The sequence below is a fragment of the Phoxinus phoxinus genome (genome assembly GCF_949152265.1).
Source record: "Phoxinus phoxinus genome assembly, chromosome: 3".
Lineage (NCBI taxonomy): Eukaryota > Metazoa > Chordata > Actinopteri > Cypriniformes > Leuciscidae > Phoxinus > Phoxinus phoxinus.
This window is the reverse complement of record NC_136878.1, coordinates 42194126-42213522: the sequence shown is the minus strand read 5'-3', so window position 1 is coordinate 42213522 and position 19397 is coordinate 42194126. Positions and strand designations below refer to the sequence as shown.

Genomic DNA, 19397 nt, shown 5'->3' with positions numbered 1-19397 from the left:
CTTATTGACAACCCCCACCTCTCACTATCTCTCTCGCTCTCCTGGTTTCGGTTTTAAAGTTTTGGCATGATAAATATTTTTACATTAATATTGCCAAAGCATTTTTAGCATTGCTGCATTCAAGTAAAACAGTGCCACATTGAAAATATAGCGCAAAAGCACACAAATTTAAACAAATATAAAATATAGGACATTAAATAAAAAGTAATATTAATAATATAACGAGAAAGAGCAATAATAACTTGTTCAGAAGTCTGATCACTGTCTTCCGTCCCTCATTTTATTCAATAATACGGCCAGAAAGTAGAGTGTTTGCAAGCAACCCCATGACTTTATCCACAACAGGGCATGCTTTGAGAACCTTTTTGCTTTTAGAAATGTTTACCACACAATACAAATAAAGCAGAAAATATGTATTAATATGTGACTTTTTTTTTTAAGTAAAATCATTAAATGCAATCCTCCCACTGAAAAAAAAAAAAAGTCCCTGGAACAGAAATCAAAATTCATGTAGCATGCCTCATCTGGTGGAGCTCAGATAAAACAGAAGGTTTCACTTTATTTACAGTACATGTACTTACCTAAGAAAGTACAGGGTAATATAAGGTACATACATAGGTTAAGGTTGGGTTTAGGGTGGGTTCAGGGTTATTATCCAGTTATTGCAATTACTATAATAAGTAAATCTGTACATGCAGAACAGGAATGTAAAATAAAGTGCTACCAAACAGAGACTAACGGCCCACTCACACCAAGGACGATAACTAGAATGTTAAAGATATAGGCTTTCCAAAAGAATAGCACACCACAACGCCACAGAGAAACTATATCGCTGGAATCAATTTCAGAATTACTTTTTTCCAGCTGATGAAGAATAAATACAAAAAAACTGTTTTGAAAGTTGTGAATTGTGAAAATTATGTGATCTCTTAGCTTTAAACCATACGTGCCATCTAAAAAAAACTGTAAATCTATCCCTCACAGCCTCGTTTTCATCCATGTGAAAATCAATATGGTGCCTAACTAAGGTATATGGTATCATCCTTAGCTGACTAAGCTGAGCTGAACACAATTATGTAACAATTGTTGATGATTATACATTTCTCAACAACAACATTAACTTTAGTCTTGTCAAAAAACAAAACTTCACTTTTTTCAATGACGGGCATCTCTCAAACTATTCATGACAGCCAGTTAAACAAAAACTGAATATGACAGCATTATATTGTCCGTTACTTTGGAAAACATGCCTAGTAGGAGCTTATGAGACATTACATGGCAGCAGGAGACATATGAAGGAATAAGACAGTCGCTGCAGAAGTCATTAAAATTAAACTGGACACGGAGGAAACCATTCATCTTTGATCAGATGGTTGCATACTATAGTAGTATTTCTGGAGTGTGTGTATCATCCAAATTTGGTACCTTGAGCAAACATCTAGATTTTCCACAATGTGCAATAGACAAGGAGAACACACTGTGTGAGAGACTGTATCCCACAATTCAATGCCCATCGAACAGCATATTGCTAAGCTAACAATGTGATAACACCAAACTATCAGTCTTCTATTTGATGTGTAGATTTGCTGACTATGTACAACATTTTAAAAGCACTTCTGAGGTTTTGTTTCAGTTAAGCATCTGTATGTAGGCAATGGGCAGCAGTGCAGCTCATAGATTTTTAAACCGCTAATGTGCATATAATTGAAGTTTTTTTTATGGTTTATTACATTTCTTTTCAGATCACTGTGGTCTCCGTATTGCTCATTTTCCTCAATAGTATATTACAGAGAGGAAAGACTAATGCATCAAGGGAGAGATGAGAGATGCACAGAATCTCTCTCATATTCTCTCTTTGCTGGTCTGTGCTCAGCTTTAAATAGGTCAGAGTTTTAATGCTACAGTCGGGGATAAGGAATCACTACAGCGGCCATATTTAACCCTCCCAACAGAAAAGACTGTCGCTGCTACATATGAACTACACACAGATTTGGGCCGCTAGCTCAGAGAGAGAGAGAGAGATAGAGATCAGCCCCTCTAATGCTGATAACATCTCAAAAACTTCCAACAACAGATGCAGTAATAGATGGGATGTTGGAGAAGCTCTAATCAAATGTCTTTTGGTCAATTGTTTTGACGTGGCTTGAAATCGCCTCACTGATTGGGGGAACACCAACTAGCATTCTACCAAAAAAAATATACTTGTATGATCTTGTGGTCATCAACTATAAATCACTGTTACAGTAGTTCAATGCCACCATCACCACCTATGGCCCTGTTTACACCTGGTTTTGAGATGCGTTTTGGTCGACGGATCACAAGTAGACGAGGGAGACACATAAGTTTACACACCTGGGGCCCTATTTTAACGATCTGAAACGCAAGTGTCAAAGCGCAAAGCGCAAGTAACTTTGTGGGCGGGTCTTAGGCGCTGTTGCTATTTTCCCGGCGGGATAAATGACTCTAATCTAAAAGGGGTTGGTCTGAAGTAGCTTCATTATTCATAGGTGTGGTTTGGGCGTAACGTGAACTAAACCAATCAGAGCGTCCTCTCACATTCCAACGCATTCTCATCCTTGGGCGTCATATACTGACGCTTTTGACAAATCGTCTACATCCAACGCACATGGCACCCTTTAGCGTCAATATGACACGCACAGAGCTTTGTTCGGTTATGGCTGGGTTTAGGTCTGTGGTAGGGTTAGGGTTAGACCGCTAGGAGGCGCCTTCTGGCCCATATCTGCGTCTCATATTGACGCTAAAGGGTGCCATGTGCGTTGGATGTAGACGATTTGTCAAAAGCGTCAGTATATGACGCCTTGGGATGAGATCGGGCTGCACATTCCCTTTAAGAGCAGGCGCGCTTGTTCCAATGCGGATTGCTATTATAACGGCGGATTTGCCAGCGCACGCCTGTAGCGGTTCACAGCCGAGGAGACTGACGTTCTCGTCAGGGCCGTAAAACACAGAGAAGTGACATTGGGGATGATGGGAGAAACCCACCCAAATTAGCTTCGGTTAAACAGGCGTATAATTTGGGTAAATGTCTAATCTAGATTTTTTTTTTTTATCTAGATAGATTTTTTTCACATCTTCACGGACAATGATTTCCCTCGTGTGTTAATATTTTTCCTTGTAATAATGTATGATTTGCAAAAATGAAAACTGCTGCGTCTGTTTATATTAGAAAATCAAAGTGTATGCGCGTTAACACGCTACATTACGGCCAAGCACGCGCCCTTAAAATACCATATCACTAACGTGCAACGTGCCAGTGACTTTAGACTGGGTTTTTCCTGGTCAGTGGCGGAATTGCTTTCTAAAACTGGAAAATAGCACCAGGGAAATTTTGCGCCGGAACACGCCTCCTCTTTTCACCGAACAGCCCCCACGATCGCAAGTTCATTCCCTAATTTACCGACGTGCGTCTGTAGAGGGAAAAATCCGCTGTGCGCGGGTGCAAAAATAGGAATGATACATGCGTCGGTGTACAAAGTCAATTGCGCTGGGTGCAAGATAGGGCCCCTGGTGTTTTAATCCTTCACAACAAAACGAAACAAATACACACCTCCATTAACTAGAGTGGGCTCAGGCTCTTTATCCGTGGTGGACAACATCAACGTGGGGTATGAGGACTCCAGACACGGAGAATGGCTTTTAACCATTTATAATTTAACCATTATAATAATTTGCTCCACACCAGTATAAAGATTTGATTTCAAAAACAAGCACTGAACTAATATATTCCAATATAGTTAGCCCTTCATCGGCGAGGGCTATAAACTTAGCTGCGAGATCCATATCATACGGTCTGGTGTTCTGTCAGGAGGAAGACAAGGTGAGACGAAGCAGATATATAATGCAGAGTCTTCTTCATTAAACAAAACAAAAGAGCATAACCCAACAACAAAGCATAATCCAAACAAGTGCAGGCAATGTAACAGCGTGTTAGAGCACAGACAAAACCAGACAATGAACTAAAGAGACTGTAAACACTTGTGAAGTGAACTAATAAACTACATTAGGAACAAGTGTGATAATCAATGATACAATTCCCACCATGGGAATGAAAGAAAACAGGAGTCAAACACAGGAAATGACGATAAACTAAACTGAAAACACAACCGATTGTCACAATTGAACAGACATTAAAAGATGTTATAATTATGTGTTATAAAACCCTTTTACTTATGTACAACTTTAGAAACATTCGCATTTTTATGAATCATTTAAATTTATCAGATTCATAGGCTGATTATTATTTATAGTAAATGAGTTTAAATATGTTATATCATTATGTAAATCAGAAATGTGACAGCACACAATGTGAAAACAAATGTTACACAGTATAATAATTAAATTGATCCATACAAAAAGACCAAATTACTTTTTTTATTAAACTGGAATTTCTTTAACTAAAAAGGTATTTTTAATGTTTATTCATTATTTACTGATCATTCATTCATAATCATCATGTTAAAAGTTACCTTTGCAAAAGGGATTATTTAAAAGGCTGTCTGTACGTTCATATGGGACATTTTAATTTACATTTTAATTGTGCACTGTCTGCCAGAGCGTACAAGTATATTTAATATACAGATATACCAGATGACACTGAACATACAGCCGGCAGCATCCCACCAGACAGATGACAGCCCTTTATGACGCCTCAAAAGTCATTACCCTTTCTCTGAAGGTCAGTGAGAAAATGAGGAACCACCTATGGTTCTCTCTTTTCCTCTCGCGCTTATTTGAGAATAGGGAACGAATTCATCTTCTCCTCTTTCCCCTCATTTTAAATATAAAGAAAGCAACAAAGGTACCCTTTGTAATGCATTGCTCATAAGACATGCCACAGATTTGGAAAACATATAAACACACAAAGATTCACTTGGTGAATTCCAATCCATTTTATAACCACTTTGTCTACGACTAACAGCATTGCTTCACACAGTTTGTTGTCATTGTCAACTGATAAAACTAGATTTTATATCAAACTAGATTTTAAGGTTTCTGTCTTGAAACCTTTCCATACCAGAATGAAAACCTAGGTAAGGTGAAACCTAAAGCAATGCTGACAAATTAGTAACATCCTGTAAATGTCAGAGAGAAAATGATATTTATAAATTTGAAATTTCTTTGTGAATTCCAGTTATTCGTAAAATCACTTGTGTCTAGATCTATTGACTAGCAACATAGATTACGAGCAACACCAATTACAAGCTACAGGCAAAACAAGTGAAAAATGCCAATTTTGGTCGAATTTGAGGTTCACGCAAAAATGACTTCATTAAGCCCTCGTCTAGTGATCCAAATGCTCCAAATAGTATTGAACATCTAAAAAGATCTTTCTTTGCACGTTTTCTGCTCGCTTCTCGACAACTGGCGCCTCCCCTCAGCAAAAGTTTGGTATCGTTTTAAAGCGCAGCATTCCAACTCTCGATGGCACGAGTCTGAACCAATGAAATGTGATTTTCAAACTCATGCTGATGTAAACAAAATTCTCTTACGTGCTGACTGACAGAACTGAAGCGTCCGCACAAATACACCTCTCAGACAGCGCGCAATCCCGATATAAACATACACAGAATTAAAATATCTGTTTTGGGGAGTATTCACGTAAACATTATCTGTTATGTCTTAGCTGAATGTTTGGTTAACTGTAGGAGAAAAAAAATTTGGTTTAATCAAACAACTGTATTATGTTCACGTTACGCCCAAACCACACCTATGAAATATATCTATTTAAATCTATTTCCTATAGATATTTGTTTTGACTTGGTGCGTGCCAAATGTGGTGGTATAACCAGGGATTTTAAGGTATGGTTGTTCTGTGATTTTGTTTTGGAACCTTCAGAAAACTTGATGATTTTTCTCAAAATTTACTTTGCTGACTATCGACTTGTCTGATTTCAACAAATATCATTTTTAAGTTGTTTTAAATTTAAGTTTGCTCATTGCATTTTGCCAGCACGGGTCACATATCTAGAAAGTGCTTTGACTAAAAAAGACAAAATTGTAATCTTAATCAAAACAAGGAACAATTCTTAGAAATCTTTTCCAGGATGATATGACAAACAACATTGTTAGCACTAAACAGTCAATAAATAATATTGCAGAGATCCCACTATAGAACTATGGAACCCCTTGAAATGGATCCATACCAAATAAATATATAATATATAATATATATATATATATATATATATATATATATATATATATCCTTAAGTCCGTAGACAGTTATTTCAGTGATTAAAACTAAAATGTAAGCTACTGTGCATCCCACCCAGAATTAAGATTAAACAAATACTGAGTTGCTGTTAGGATAAGGCTTGTCAAGTACAACCATTGGCTACTAGGTTGAGTTAAGCTGCTTTTTTCACCACATCTTTACCAAAATCTCCTCTTTGGTAAATCTGACATGCGGTAACTTGGCAGTAGCCACAGACAGAATTTATCTAATAGTACATTTGGTTTTATTATTATGGTTTCACAATATTAAAAACAACTGTAGTAACTGTTGTTGGTAAATTTTCATCATATATTTTAAGGGACCAGTAAGTTCCATCCTCTGTAATTTTGGTTATAATGTGACAGATTTCTTAAGTAAAACAAATGATAAAAAGGAAAAATCTGAATATAGTAGATTTTATAGAACCTTTTCTTCTAAGAGTGTATGCAAAACATTTAAAACAGGATACATATATAGGGCAAAATATTAGCAGAAAAATCAAAGTTGGCCAAATGTGTTTAGGCAGACAGTATTGATGGCTGAGGGTCAGTGTGTGTCTGACTCCCTGCAGAGATGGATGCAATACTAACACACACTATGCCAGTAAATAGGTTTGCAAAAGCTAAATCAGCCTTAGGCTAATGAAAACCTTCCACAATAGGTTTCATCTACTACACACATTCTCTCACCCTGATGGACAAAAATGAATATGCAAATAAAAACAAAAATTGGCACACATATGACCTCACATAGTAACAGATGGAACCTGCTCTTTCATTAACCCCATACTAACACTGGCTAGGCTAATATTACTCATCTCATCTCACTAACTAACCAACATACTTCACAGTCCTGCACACTCACATAACTCATCATTTTCAGTTTAATTTAAGCATTTGCAGGACAAAATATAATAACAGCTATATGATTTTACTTTTCAAATGCTGGTTACATACAGATTTCTTTGTTTATTTCATCTTTGTTACAGAACCAGACTTTCTATATAAAATATAAAAACACATCATAGAAATGAATTACTATGCTTAAAACTAGATCATCTAAACATGAGAGAAAAATACACAAATCATTATTTTTATTAAGTGAGTGTACTTGTGTGAGTGAAGTGAAGACAGAGCATGCTTGATATGACATGTGACATGTCTCATGTGTCTTCCATTCGCTGTGAAGACAACAAACAGCACACACACACTGAAACAGAGAGAGGCTTCACTCATATAACCTACTTAATTTGCTTTCTCAGTGAAACACACACACACACACACAGTCACACACACACACACACACGAATAAATCAATAGAAGAGAAAGCCCTAGTACACTCTCTGAGAAGCAGACAGGTAGAGAATGCGAGTCTGTAAGTGCCTGTCTCTCCCTCGGTTTCTCTCTGCAGGCGGTTACCAGATGGCACTCAATCCTCTATGCTAATCCAGTATAGCAACTGGGGCCCTCCTAGCACCTCACAAAGGCACACAGACAGACACGCGCGTAAAATGCGACAATTTGACCAGTGAAATGAGGGGGGAGGATTTCTTTGTGTTTGCATGCACGTGTGTGTGTGCGGTTGTGTGCATCATATTTCCTCAGGCTCTGACACCATGTTAAGTCTATTCAGTACCTTGCGTTTTCTGTAAAGTGAAAGTTAAGGGAGTACATATAAAATGATCTGCAACAGACTAAGCAATAGCAACAAAACTAATCAAATTAATGCTAACGCAATTTTCAAGTCGTGGACTGTGAAAACGAAGGTATTCAAAACCGATGACGCATTTTTAGTCATGTGACTCGTATTGTACCAATTTGCCAGCTTTATACCGGTATTGTGCTATTCACCTTTACACTGTTGCTAAAGATACGTTTCTTTGTACAGTCTTCATGTCACAGTCCTGCAAAGATGACAGAAAATGTACTCGCAATTGCTGTCCTGTAGCAAAACATGAGGGCAGTTGTGTTTTACTCAAACATAAAATGGTGGCTGGGTGCAACAAGGAAATAAAACAATAAATAATCAAATAAAATGATCCTGCTAGAAGAATAGCATGAGAACTTTATGTCTTTATGTCTGTTCCGTCTGTATAATACGTCATAGTAAGCGTTATTAGTTTTTTTGCATGCACAACAAGGTTAATTTTTACAATGTTTCAGTGTGGATGTGAAACTTTTGGAAAATGCTAGTGTGGACAGTAAGCGTTTAGAAACACAAATGTATCTGGATTAATGTAGACGTAGTAGGGGTGTGCGATATTACGATTTTTGATCGTGGACGATTAAAATGTCTTCACGATCTGCTTTTGAAGAAATATCGTAGGATCGTCCATTTTATCAGTTTGCATTTCTGGCGCCTCCGTCTCAACATACTGTACAGCGCGACGTATATCCACATGAAATGCAGAGGAACGGGACACTGTAGTTCATAAAAATGTATTATTTGCATGTGCTTTAAAGCCTTGCCGGTTAAACATGTCATTCGCTGCTGATGCGCTGTTCTAACTGAGCGCAAACACCCGACGCGCGCACATGCACTAAAAGCCTGTCTAACAGCGCCCGTTACTGAACTAAGTAATCTTTCGAGTCTTATTGCGCTAATACTGTCAAATACACACAAGGTTTACATAAACAAAGTTGGTTATGTCTAAAGTGAAAGAACAACAGAAAAAATGAAGAAAAAATCTGCTTGTCAAATGCATGTGGACTCGTTGCGCGCAGATCTTAAAGTGACAGTAGCCCTAATAGTAAACATGCTGCCACTTGTCCTTAAAGGGACAGTTACCCAAAAATAAAAATTCTGTCATTATTTACTCACTCTCTAATGTTGTTCCAAACCTGTATTAATTTATTTCTTGTGCTGAACACAAAAGAAGATATTTTGAGGAGTGTGGCTAACCGGGCGGTTGCTGGTCCCCATTGACTATACCATAGTATAGGAAAAAACTATTATGGAAGTCACTGGGGTACATCAACTGTTTGGTTACCCACATTCCTCCAAATAACTTTTATTTTTAACAGAAGAGGGAGACTTATTCGGGTTTAAAGCGGCTTGAGAGAATTTAAATTTTTGGGAGAACTATCCCTGTTAATAAAACAACAAAATACAAAGAGCATCTCACTCACTCTTGACTGAGAACTTTAATAGTAGCTTTAATAGGAATCAATGTAAAATTTATACAGTGAAGTCGATGTTGTGTTTTATTTTCATATTTGTTAATTTAATTACTTTCTTCAATGCTGTTAAATAAACCTACAGCTGAAAAAATAAAACACTGTTTATTTAATTTGTATATTAAGTTGTGTATGTGTATCTTTGTTCTTAATTTTTAATAACAAAGACAATGACAAATATTTTTTATCTTCGCCACTTTGGCCTAAATGTCTGCCATTCTTTTTTTATTGTATATTTTGTTACCTAAGGCTTTGTTTTTAAAATAGGGACATTAGTTTGGCTGTGATGCTCAGTCAATTGCAAAATAGTAAAACCAACATGAAAAGGAATCGTGATAAAATCGTGAATCGTGATTTTCCTGAAAAAAATCGTGATATGATATTTTTGCCATATCGCCCACCCCTAAGACGTAGCCTGAGACAAGTCATTTTGAGAGCTTTGTTTCTATAAAAGCTGTTTTTGGACTAACAGGGAAATTTAATTCTAAAACTTACAGGATATTTTTATAGTACAATGACCTCTTATGTCAACAGATCAAGGAAAATTGTATTTCTTAATTCATGAGTTTGAGCATTTAAAGAGGCAGATAACAAAACTGCAGCTTGAGCAATATTATCCACTGGTGTAAGAAAAGATTATAAATCCACATGAGTCCAATTTACAAATGCTATGAATAATGAATAGCATATAAGTTGGGGAAACCACTTTAAAACTGTACCAGATACAAATTAATCAAGCTACTCTTATTCAGATTTGTGTTCTAGCAGACTAGCACAGACGTCAGAGTTGTATTTTACTTGCAATAACACTACCAAACTGATACACTAAAATGTCTCAGATAACCCATTGTTTCCTATAAGAGAGAGCCAGTGTACACTTAGGCAGGCATATTTAATTAGCATCTCAAATCGCTCAGCTATAAAGCTGCAAGCATTGCACAACAGTAACAAAAATAGCAATGTAGCGTTATGTCATGCAACACCACTAAACTACTTGCTGTAAAAGCTACTTTATTATAAAAGTATCTAAAAAAAACTGCAAGGTAAGTTAGTTGCAACTTGGTTAGCCAATCCTCAGACACTCAGCACAAAGTTAAGGCAAATCATTAAGACTGCTTTACATTACACACTTTCACAAAATTACAATGCTTCTTAAATACTATTCGGAGAACCGGTACATTTAAACAAATACAAATGACTGAAAGCAAACACTGTATAACAGGAAGTACCCAAGCCTGAGGCCAAGTCCAAAGATAGGGTTGCCTTTATCTGGCTACAAATTCAAATTTGAATCAAGTTTTTTTTCTTCACAACTTGTTGCACTTGAACTTTCAAATAATTGTCAAAATGCTCTTCTTGGAGAATATTCAACGCAGTCTGTAATGTCTTAAGTGAAAGTAAAAAGTGTCAGTATATTAGATCAGTGCACTTGGTATTAAAGTGGCAGCAGCCTAATGTATGACATTGTAGTCTCACGTAGCCAGACTGACGGCAGAAGGTCTGGACTCCATCACAGCTTTCATTGGCCAAGGACCGCCCAGAGGCCGTCTGTCTGACATGACAAGCAACCAATCACAGTTTGTTTTGTTCAGCATCATGTTTAGGGGTGTGAAAATGTAAAGTCGATGTGCCTACGCTACCAGACTAGCATCTAATAAGTTATTAGTTCAAGAATGTTACAAGTTTACTGCAACAATGGAGCTGTGAACTTTTGAAAATCCAGTATTTAGTTGATTCTGATGAACTACATTGTAACAGATAAATTTGACTGTTTTTTTTCCATGAGGGGTTTTGGGGCTTATTATACACAGAGGAGCTAACAAGATAACAAGGAAACAAGACACACCTGGGGATACAATAAAGGGAAACCAATAGGGATGGCCCGATACCGATACCAGTATCGGGTATCGGCCCGATACTGAGCTCATGTACTTGTACTCGTACTCGTAAAAACGCCCCGATACCAACAACCGATACCAAGCAGCGTGTACAGTTTGTGTCCAGACAAAGAAGCACTGACAACAGAAAGTATAATGGGGATACAAAGCTGTCTATGAAGTAAATGTATCATATTAGTGAAATATTAAACAAAATATAGTAACGCCTATATAGCTGTGGTGCGCGAGCTGATAAGAGAAAAACGCGCAGTGGATCGAGCTGGTCGAGCGCATCAGACGTCAGTGGAAAGTTTGTAGTTCAGTCGGATATCAATGGCAAAGAAAGTAAAACGAGGCGTGTAGCTTATTATTAACATTAACTGACCAGAGAGAGAGAGAGAGAGAGAGAGAGAGAGAGAGAGAGAGAGAGAGAGAGAGAGAGAGAGAGAGAGAGAGAGCGCACTTCTGTTGAATGCTCTGGATTGCTGATCGTTCACTCGGCACGTATATTTGGATTAAAACTAAATCGTATATGTAAGTAAAACATGAACTGTTACCTTCTTTATGTTTAACGACATTATTACAGGACATTTGCAGGTCAAGAAGTTACATGAACTTCAAACATCCAAAGCGCGCGCCCCGAAAACCATCGCCTCAGACAGCGCGCGAACACTGAGTGGAATTATTTCACTATTGCGCTTGTACGGATGAATTCACACAAAACTATGTAAAAACGCCCGTCTTGGCGAGTATCCTAGTAAACAAAGTATATTATATGTCAAGTGAACGTAGACAGTATAATTCAAATGGGGTCCGTGCGTTCGGTCTTAAAGGGGCAGCAGTTGAATTAATCTGCTGCTGTGTTTTAATGTTAACCAGACAAAGGATTAACTCTTGACTAAATAGGCTACCTTTTTTTGTAACTTCACAAAAAGATCCATCTATATTTAATTTATACAGTAATGAATATGCAGTGCATTAAATATATTTGATGAACAAATTAAGTTTACATTTAATAAACAAATATGATTTGACATTCTTTTGGTTTCTCTACCAGTACATTTAAAAATGACAAATGCATGAATTAAATTAATTGAAAATAAAAATACAAGTATCGGTTACCGTATCGGCGAGTACCAAAAATGAAAGTATCGGTATCGGACTCGGCCTGGAAAAAGTGGTATCGGGCCATCCCTAGAAACCAATGAACAAAAAAAATAACTACAAGGGACTACAACCAGTCACAGAAAACTAAGGAAAGAAACAAAAGTCGTTAAACACAAAACGGGGAAAATGAGACCGGTATCATAACGTAACAGATGTGTTGAGCCAAGTTGAGGCTAAACTCTGCAGGACAATGGTCCTCAAGGACCGAGTTTGAACACCGGCCTGGACTAGTGTCTGTGAATATTAAACCACAAAAAGAATGCAATTTCAATATGAAGTCTGAATATGAGCGGTGCTGTTTCGTCTACTAGTCCACACATATTCAAGTAAGCATGACGCTTGTGATGTTTTCAGCATCTACCGTCTCACATGAGGACACTCCACATGAACTTCATCTCCAGAGCTGCTCTAAGATTTCACTTCACAAGCATTCACCATTTGATTTGATAATATTGATTTGATTTGAAATACTTGAAGGTCTGCACTACAACCCGCCAAAGTAAAAGTTTGGTTTAATTTGAAGAAATTAGAACGGATATACATTACTGTAGAATGTATTTACAAAGTATTAATAACAATTTATTAAAACATTTTTAGGAATATCACAGTTTTTTGTAAATGTTTTAATGTCTAAACCGCTGCTGCTGCCAACAAATGAAATTATTAATTGTTTAAATTTAATTTGATGACATTTTAAAAGATTCATTAAATAGTTTAATAGTTGTATGTATGTATTGCTGCAGCGTCTGTGATCTGGAGACGCTGATCCAGACCAAATGGTGTGTGTGTGTGTGTGTGCCCTGTGATGGACTGACCATCTGTCCAGGGTGTCCCCCTTCTGTGGCTCCAGCATCCCCGCAACCCTGTAGAGGATAAGCGGTTTGGAAAATGGATGGATGGATGGTTGTTAATTTAACCCAGTGTAATGGGTTGATTTACGCTAGTTTACATGAATACTGGGTTCTTTTTTTAGTTTACCTCATACATGGGTTAATATTTCCAGATGAACTTAAATCCTTTAAAATGTTGTACTACACAACCTTTGCTTTGGATTAATACAGTTCTAACTGGCATATTTTATACATTTAGGCCTACACAAAATAAACTACATTTAGTAGTTTACTACTACACTTCTTTAACAAACATTTTATAAATAGCCTAAGCATTCAACAGTTAAAAGTAACATTTTATTTCAAGTGTAATCAACGATTCGCTGTTATTCTTTTTCCACAAAAATGGTGCTGTGCAAGCGATTTGCCGAAATCTGAGCCCGACTCCTTATAACCTGCCCAAGCGAACATGCAGTACAGAGTTCTGAGAACATATTTTAACATCCAAAGTAATTAGATTCAGTATTATAACAAATAAAATCAGTTTATTTTATACAAGGAAAAAGGTGTTTACATCACAACTGACATGTTCAGCTGACTGATATCTCGTCCCTATAACTTGTGTTACGTAAAATAAGATTTACAACACAGTAAATACTTTTAGATTAAATAAAAAGTATACAAACCTTATTGTCACGTGCAGCTGTACAAAGTGTGCGAAGACAGAGGAGAATTCAGAATAACAATTTTTAATAAATCCACGCAGAGCAAACACAGGAGAAAAGGGAAAATACAACCACTTCCATTAACGAGACAGGACAAAGAGCTGAAGCAAACGGAGTATACAAGAACAAACGAGGAACTAATGAGCTAATAAATGAACAACAGGTGAACTGAATGAAACTGACACAGAATAGTAACTAGGTCAAGACAGGAACAAAAAACACAATGAAAACAAAGCATAATCCAGAGTCCAGACACTTATATTTCACAGATGAATGTTTGGGCTGTGATGAGAACTGCTCTTTCCGGCTCTTTCCCATAAAGCCTGCGCTCTGTAACTCAACAGCTGAGGTGTAGTAAGGCCGCTGCTGGGTTGTTAAGTCGGAGGGTGGGGGAGGGGTGTATTGTTTCTGTCAGTGAGATAGACCCAGCCGTTAACCCAACAGCTGGGTAACACAAAAACTACCTAATACTGGGGGAACAAACTGCCCAAAAATTTACCCAACAGACTCAACCCAGCGTTTGTGTAGAAAATAAATAAGATAGTGTGTATTGTATTTGTTCTATTGTTTGTTTTTTGCATCTTTGTTATTTATGATAAGACCGATTTCAAATATATATAATATGTGTGTGTGTGTGTATATATTTTGTTATAAAATAAAATTAGGCCTTTTTATATTATTAAATATATCGCCCACCCCTACGCCTTTTTTTAATGGAGCCAAGCAGAAGTGAGACTCTTTACATACACATGTATGCACATATGCATATGACAAGACAAACAACATGCTTTTTATTCACAACATAACAGATGACCCCATCCCACCAATTCTCACAGACAGCGGATTTATATATGCTAACGCAAACATTCACAAGCTGCTGAAACACTTAGCCTGTAGTACCCCAAAAGAAACTCCTATTCGGAAAATCCCCCAACACACATATTCACATTTGACACACACAAACACACACACACTTTAGCCCCATCACTCACTCTGCACATTCTAAATATTTGCCTCCGGTATCCACAGCCCAATCTATCCACAAAATCCCCAGTCCAATAAACCTTGACCTTTGCTACATTACTAGAGACACATACACACTCCATACGGCTACAAAGAAATATGAAGAGCAAGAGCTCCACTAAAGTTTAAACCTTAAATCACAGAAGAAGAAAAATGTACTTTAAAACATACAGCATCACAAATAAACACTATGCACAATAAAGCAAAAGCCATATAGTTCAGTATCTGATTATTGAAAAAACTAATTGAAAAAGCATTTCAAAAAATTTCATACCACCTAAGATTGTGGTTTGCATCAGGTTTACATTTAACTTTAAATGGCTGTAGTATGAACTGGTGGTGCATATGAGCTAGTTAGTGTGTGTGTGTGTGTGTGTGTGTGTGTGTGTGTGTGTGTGTGTGTGTGTGTGTGTGTGTGTGTGTGTGTGTGTGTGTGTGTGTGTGTGTGTCTGTGTGTGTGTGTGTGTGTCTGTGTGTGTCTGTGTGTGTCTGTGTGTGTCTGTCATGTGATGGACAGCCATCCAGGGTGTTTTCCTGCCCTTGGCCTGAGATGCTGGGTTAGGCTCCAGCAACACCGCGTCCTGATGTCTGAAAAATGTTTACACATTTTAAAATCTATGCTGTGAAAACAACAGCTATCTCATCAGGACCCTGCTGTGGGTTTTTAATCAGTTGAGGGGCCTATGAATGAGTGATGCAGTGCTCTAACAGTCAAGGATAGCTTATGGCTTGGGCTAATAGGGCCAGATCGCCAGCGCCTCTGACTGCCAGGCTTACAATATTGGAAAAAGTAAAAGGGATATCAACAGTAAAAAGAAAAACTGCTTAAATGTGTGCCAGTAATTGTCAGCAAAAAGTGAAATATTTTAACATTTATTTATGCATTTATATTTCAAGTTTATTTGTATCAGCACCTTGACAAGTTGCAATTCAAAACAAAATAAATTAGCAATTATGAGAAAATAAATGACTTTTTTCAGGCATAATCATGTATATAAAAAATAAAAATAGTCACAACTGAGAAATATAAAACCACAATTAACAAATATGGATACAATATTATCCATATTTGCCACTGGAAATAAAACTGCAGATGCTATTCTCAATTTAGGAAGAGGATGTCAAATAAACAGCAATTGAATGTCTATAAACAGCAATTGAATCAGAGATGATGGTTTAGGTTCTGTTAACGTCAACCTCATCTAAAGATACACACAGTGCTCCCAGCTTCTTGTTATTATGGTTGTGCTAACCAACCTGGCTTCGTTTGCTCATTATATACTTTCTACTTCAGTTAAAAAAAAAAAAAACGTAGACTGAGGTTGTTCAACAGATGAATACATATAACAGGAAACACATATGAACCAACAAACAAATGAAGTGTTACGAGAGGGAAACCCCCCCACACAATCCAAAGCATTACATTCTCTCTGGAGCTCTTCCTCTTCCTTGAAGAGGTGTACTGTCTATTGCTGTGTGGTGTAAATTAGATCTAGGGATGCACAATATATTCAATTATTAATTAGCAGTCAATAGAAATATGCATTTAATCAAGTTTGATGTTAGCAGATAAAACTACCTCACAATTTAATCAGCAGTCATTTATGGCAGACCATCTAGCCTATGTTTTCTATTATACCATGTTTTGAAGCATAATCATACACTTTTTTGACATTGCCCTAAAACGTAACTAACATTTCTACAAAAATAATTTTAACTTTAAAATTTAACCACTATATGTTATACTACTGTTTTGATGTGTGGTTTTACAAAATTCTACATTTTAGTGTGAAAAAAAAACAAAAAAACATACAGGTTATCTGCCATCATATGGTTCACCCTAAACCAAAATTAATTTTTGGTTATCAGTATTGGCCAAATTTCCTACGCCAGCGCATCCCTAATTACCGCATAATTAGTGTAGCTGTCAGGTCTTTGTGTACAAGCCCCAACACATGATCACACACTCTACCACTCACACACATAACACCCCTATCCCACAGGACACATATGCTAATGAATGAAATCCCCCACAATGCCATACTCCACCCAGTAAAGATATACACAGATCATTGGTCCTTGCTCTTTCTTTCTGATATCTCCAAATCTAAAAATACATCTATAAGGAGAGGGGCATAGGCTGTATACTGAGTCCTAAAATGTGTATCTGTGAGTGTGTGGCCTGGAAAACCCTATATTAAGGGGACAAACTATTCCTACAAAGATGGCGATATCTCAAATCGTTGTCCTTGTGGGGACATTTTTTGGTACCCATGAGGAAACCCGCTTATAAATCATACTAAGATGTTTTCTGAATACTGAAAAAAAAAATGAAAATGGAGAAAGTTTTGTAGGTTTAGGAGTAGGGTTAGTGTAAGGTGATAGAATATACAGTTTGTACAGTATACAAACCATTATGTCTATAGAATAGAAAAAAAAAACATAAAAACACAATGTGTGTGTGTGTGTGTGTGTGTGTGTGTGTGTGTGTGTGTGTGTGTGTGTGTGTGTGTGTGTGTGTGTGTGTGTGTGTGTGTGTTCTTGTGCGTCTGCGCAGGCTTGGCAGAGGTAAAAAAAAAAATCGATCATCCTGAAGCGTTCTATATAAAAGACCCAAATACAGACATGTGTGCAGTCTAACAAAAGGTCATATACGACCACCAATGACATCAGTCTGTCTACTGAACCATCTATCCACCCTTTTTCTGCATCTATACAGCTGTAGCACCAATGAAACAAGGAACAAGATTCATCATTTGGAATTGATACATCCACATAGAAACAAATGCAGCTTTGAATTTCAGTGGCAAAAATAGCAGTGCTTTTTGTTTCCACATTTGCCGCTATTCTATGATTAAACACACACACACACACACACACACACACAATGTTCATTTGTGGCATCAACAAAGATGCATCTGCCATTGGAATGGGGCAGGGGCAGCTGACAGCAGCAACAGACCCCAGGATACAACTGGATCTCCTCGACACAATGTATTAACACAGCTTCTCTCTATTTCCTCCGTCATCTTTCTTTTCATCTCCTCCTTAGAAAGGCCGTATGCTAAGAGCCGAGCAAAAGCTCTCCCTCCCTCCTTCACTCCCTCCCTTTCTCTTTCTCTCTCTCTCTCTCTCTCTCTCCCTCATCCGTATTCGAGTCATCGCAGACAGAAAAAGAGCCCTTGAGAAGCAACTCACCTGAAACATGTCTTGACATTCCCTGGCTGTATCCGTGGAAGCCTCCTTCTGTTTTCCATGTACATTCTCCACAGCATATTTTCCTGAAACCTAGTATACGCACAGGCTCTCCATTCTGTGGTCAGACCGGTTCCTGACCCCCAAACCTGGACTCACTGGCTTTAGTCGGCAGCCTGCCTGCTTCGCTGCCTGCCTACTGTTCCCTAGCCCGTGATGTCACAAAGCCCTCGCAGCCTCATTGGCTAAGGGGCTGCATGTTAATAAAGGCAGCTGCTAGGAGAGAGGGAGAGAGGGGGAGGGCGGCAGCCAGAAAGACTGGATCTGCTGTTTCACAGACGAGTGGAAGCAAGGTAGGGATTTAAAAAAAAAAAAAAAAAAAAAAAAAAAAATCCACATTTAGTTTCAGAGTAAAACCTTCAGTATTAATAATAATAATAAAAAATGCACACCCAGTTTTATTCAGAGTAAAAACATCAGTATTAACATCAGTATTAATAAAAAAAAACATCAGTATTAATAAAAATAAAAAATGCACACCCAGTTTCATTCAGAGTAAAAACATCAGTAATTCCAATTTTTTTTTTTTTAAATCCATTCAGAGTTTAAAAAAAAAAACATTGGTATTTATCACATTAAAAAAACAAACACACTCAGTTTCATTCATTCAGAGTAAAAACATCAGTATTAATAAATAAAAATAAAAATAAATCCACACTCAGTTTCATTCAGAGTAAAAATATTACCTGCCTTACCTTCTGGCTTGCTTAGTTGGGGACATTTAATATTCAACAATATTATAGATCTGCCTTAAAGGTGGACGATGATGAAATAGTTTTTTGTATTATTTTCATGTTATCACTGTGAAGCTGCTTTGATACAATCTGTATTGTAAAAAGCGCTATATAAATAAAGATGACTTGACTTGACATTAGTAGGCCTATTAATAACATCATGGTTTTACCACATTATTACAACATTTAATTTTAAGTAAATGTTTGTCTGCCTCGTTTTTATACTATAATGTATTTTGGAGCACCAAATACCTTAAGAATAAGTATGTGGTACCATTCTATCAAAAAAAACAGGTATTTCATCTAATAACAACACTGTAGCAAAGTGTATGTTTTTGTCGATGTGTAAAACATTCAAAAATAACTTCTGAGAGA

At 37.1% G+C, this 19397-nt stretch overlaps 1 protein-coding gene across 5 annotated transcripts in view; it reads right to left on the bottom strand.

Moving 5' to 3' along the window:
• LOC306995452 (serine/threonine-protein kinase PAK 3) overlaps window positions 1–18468 on the bottom strand; it is a 42447-nt gene extending 23979 nt beyond the window's left edge. For 3 of the 5 annotated variants that reach the window (XM_079607063.1, XM_079607062.1, XM_079607065.1), the window contains exon 1: window positions 18232–18468. The gene's annotated coding sequence lies outside the window, so the exon portion shown is untranslated. Of the gene's footprint in view, window positions 1–13270; window positions 13313–18231 lie in introns of those variants that run through there. The other 2 variants (XM_079607066.1, XM_079607064.1) reach the window with 2 other exon arrangements.
• Window positions 18469–19397: the final 929 nt, after the last annotated feature.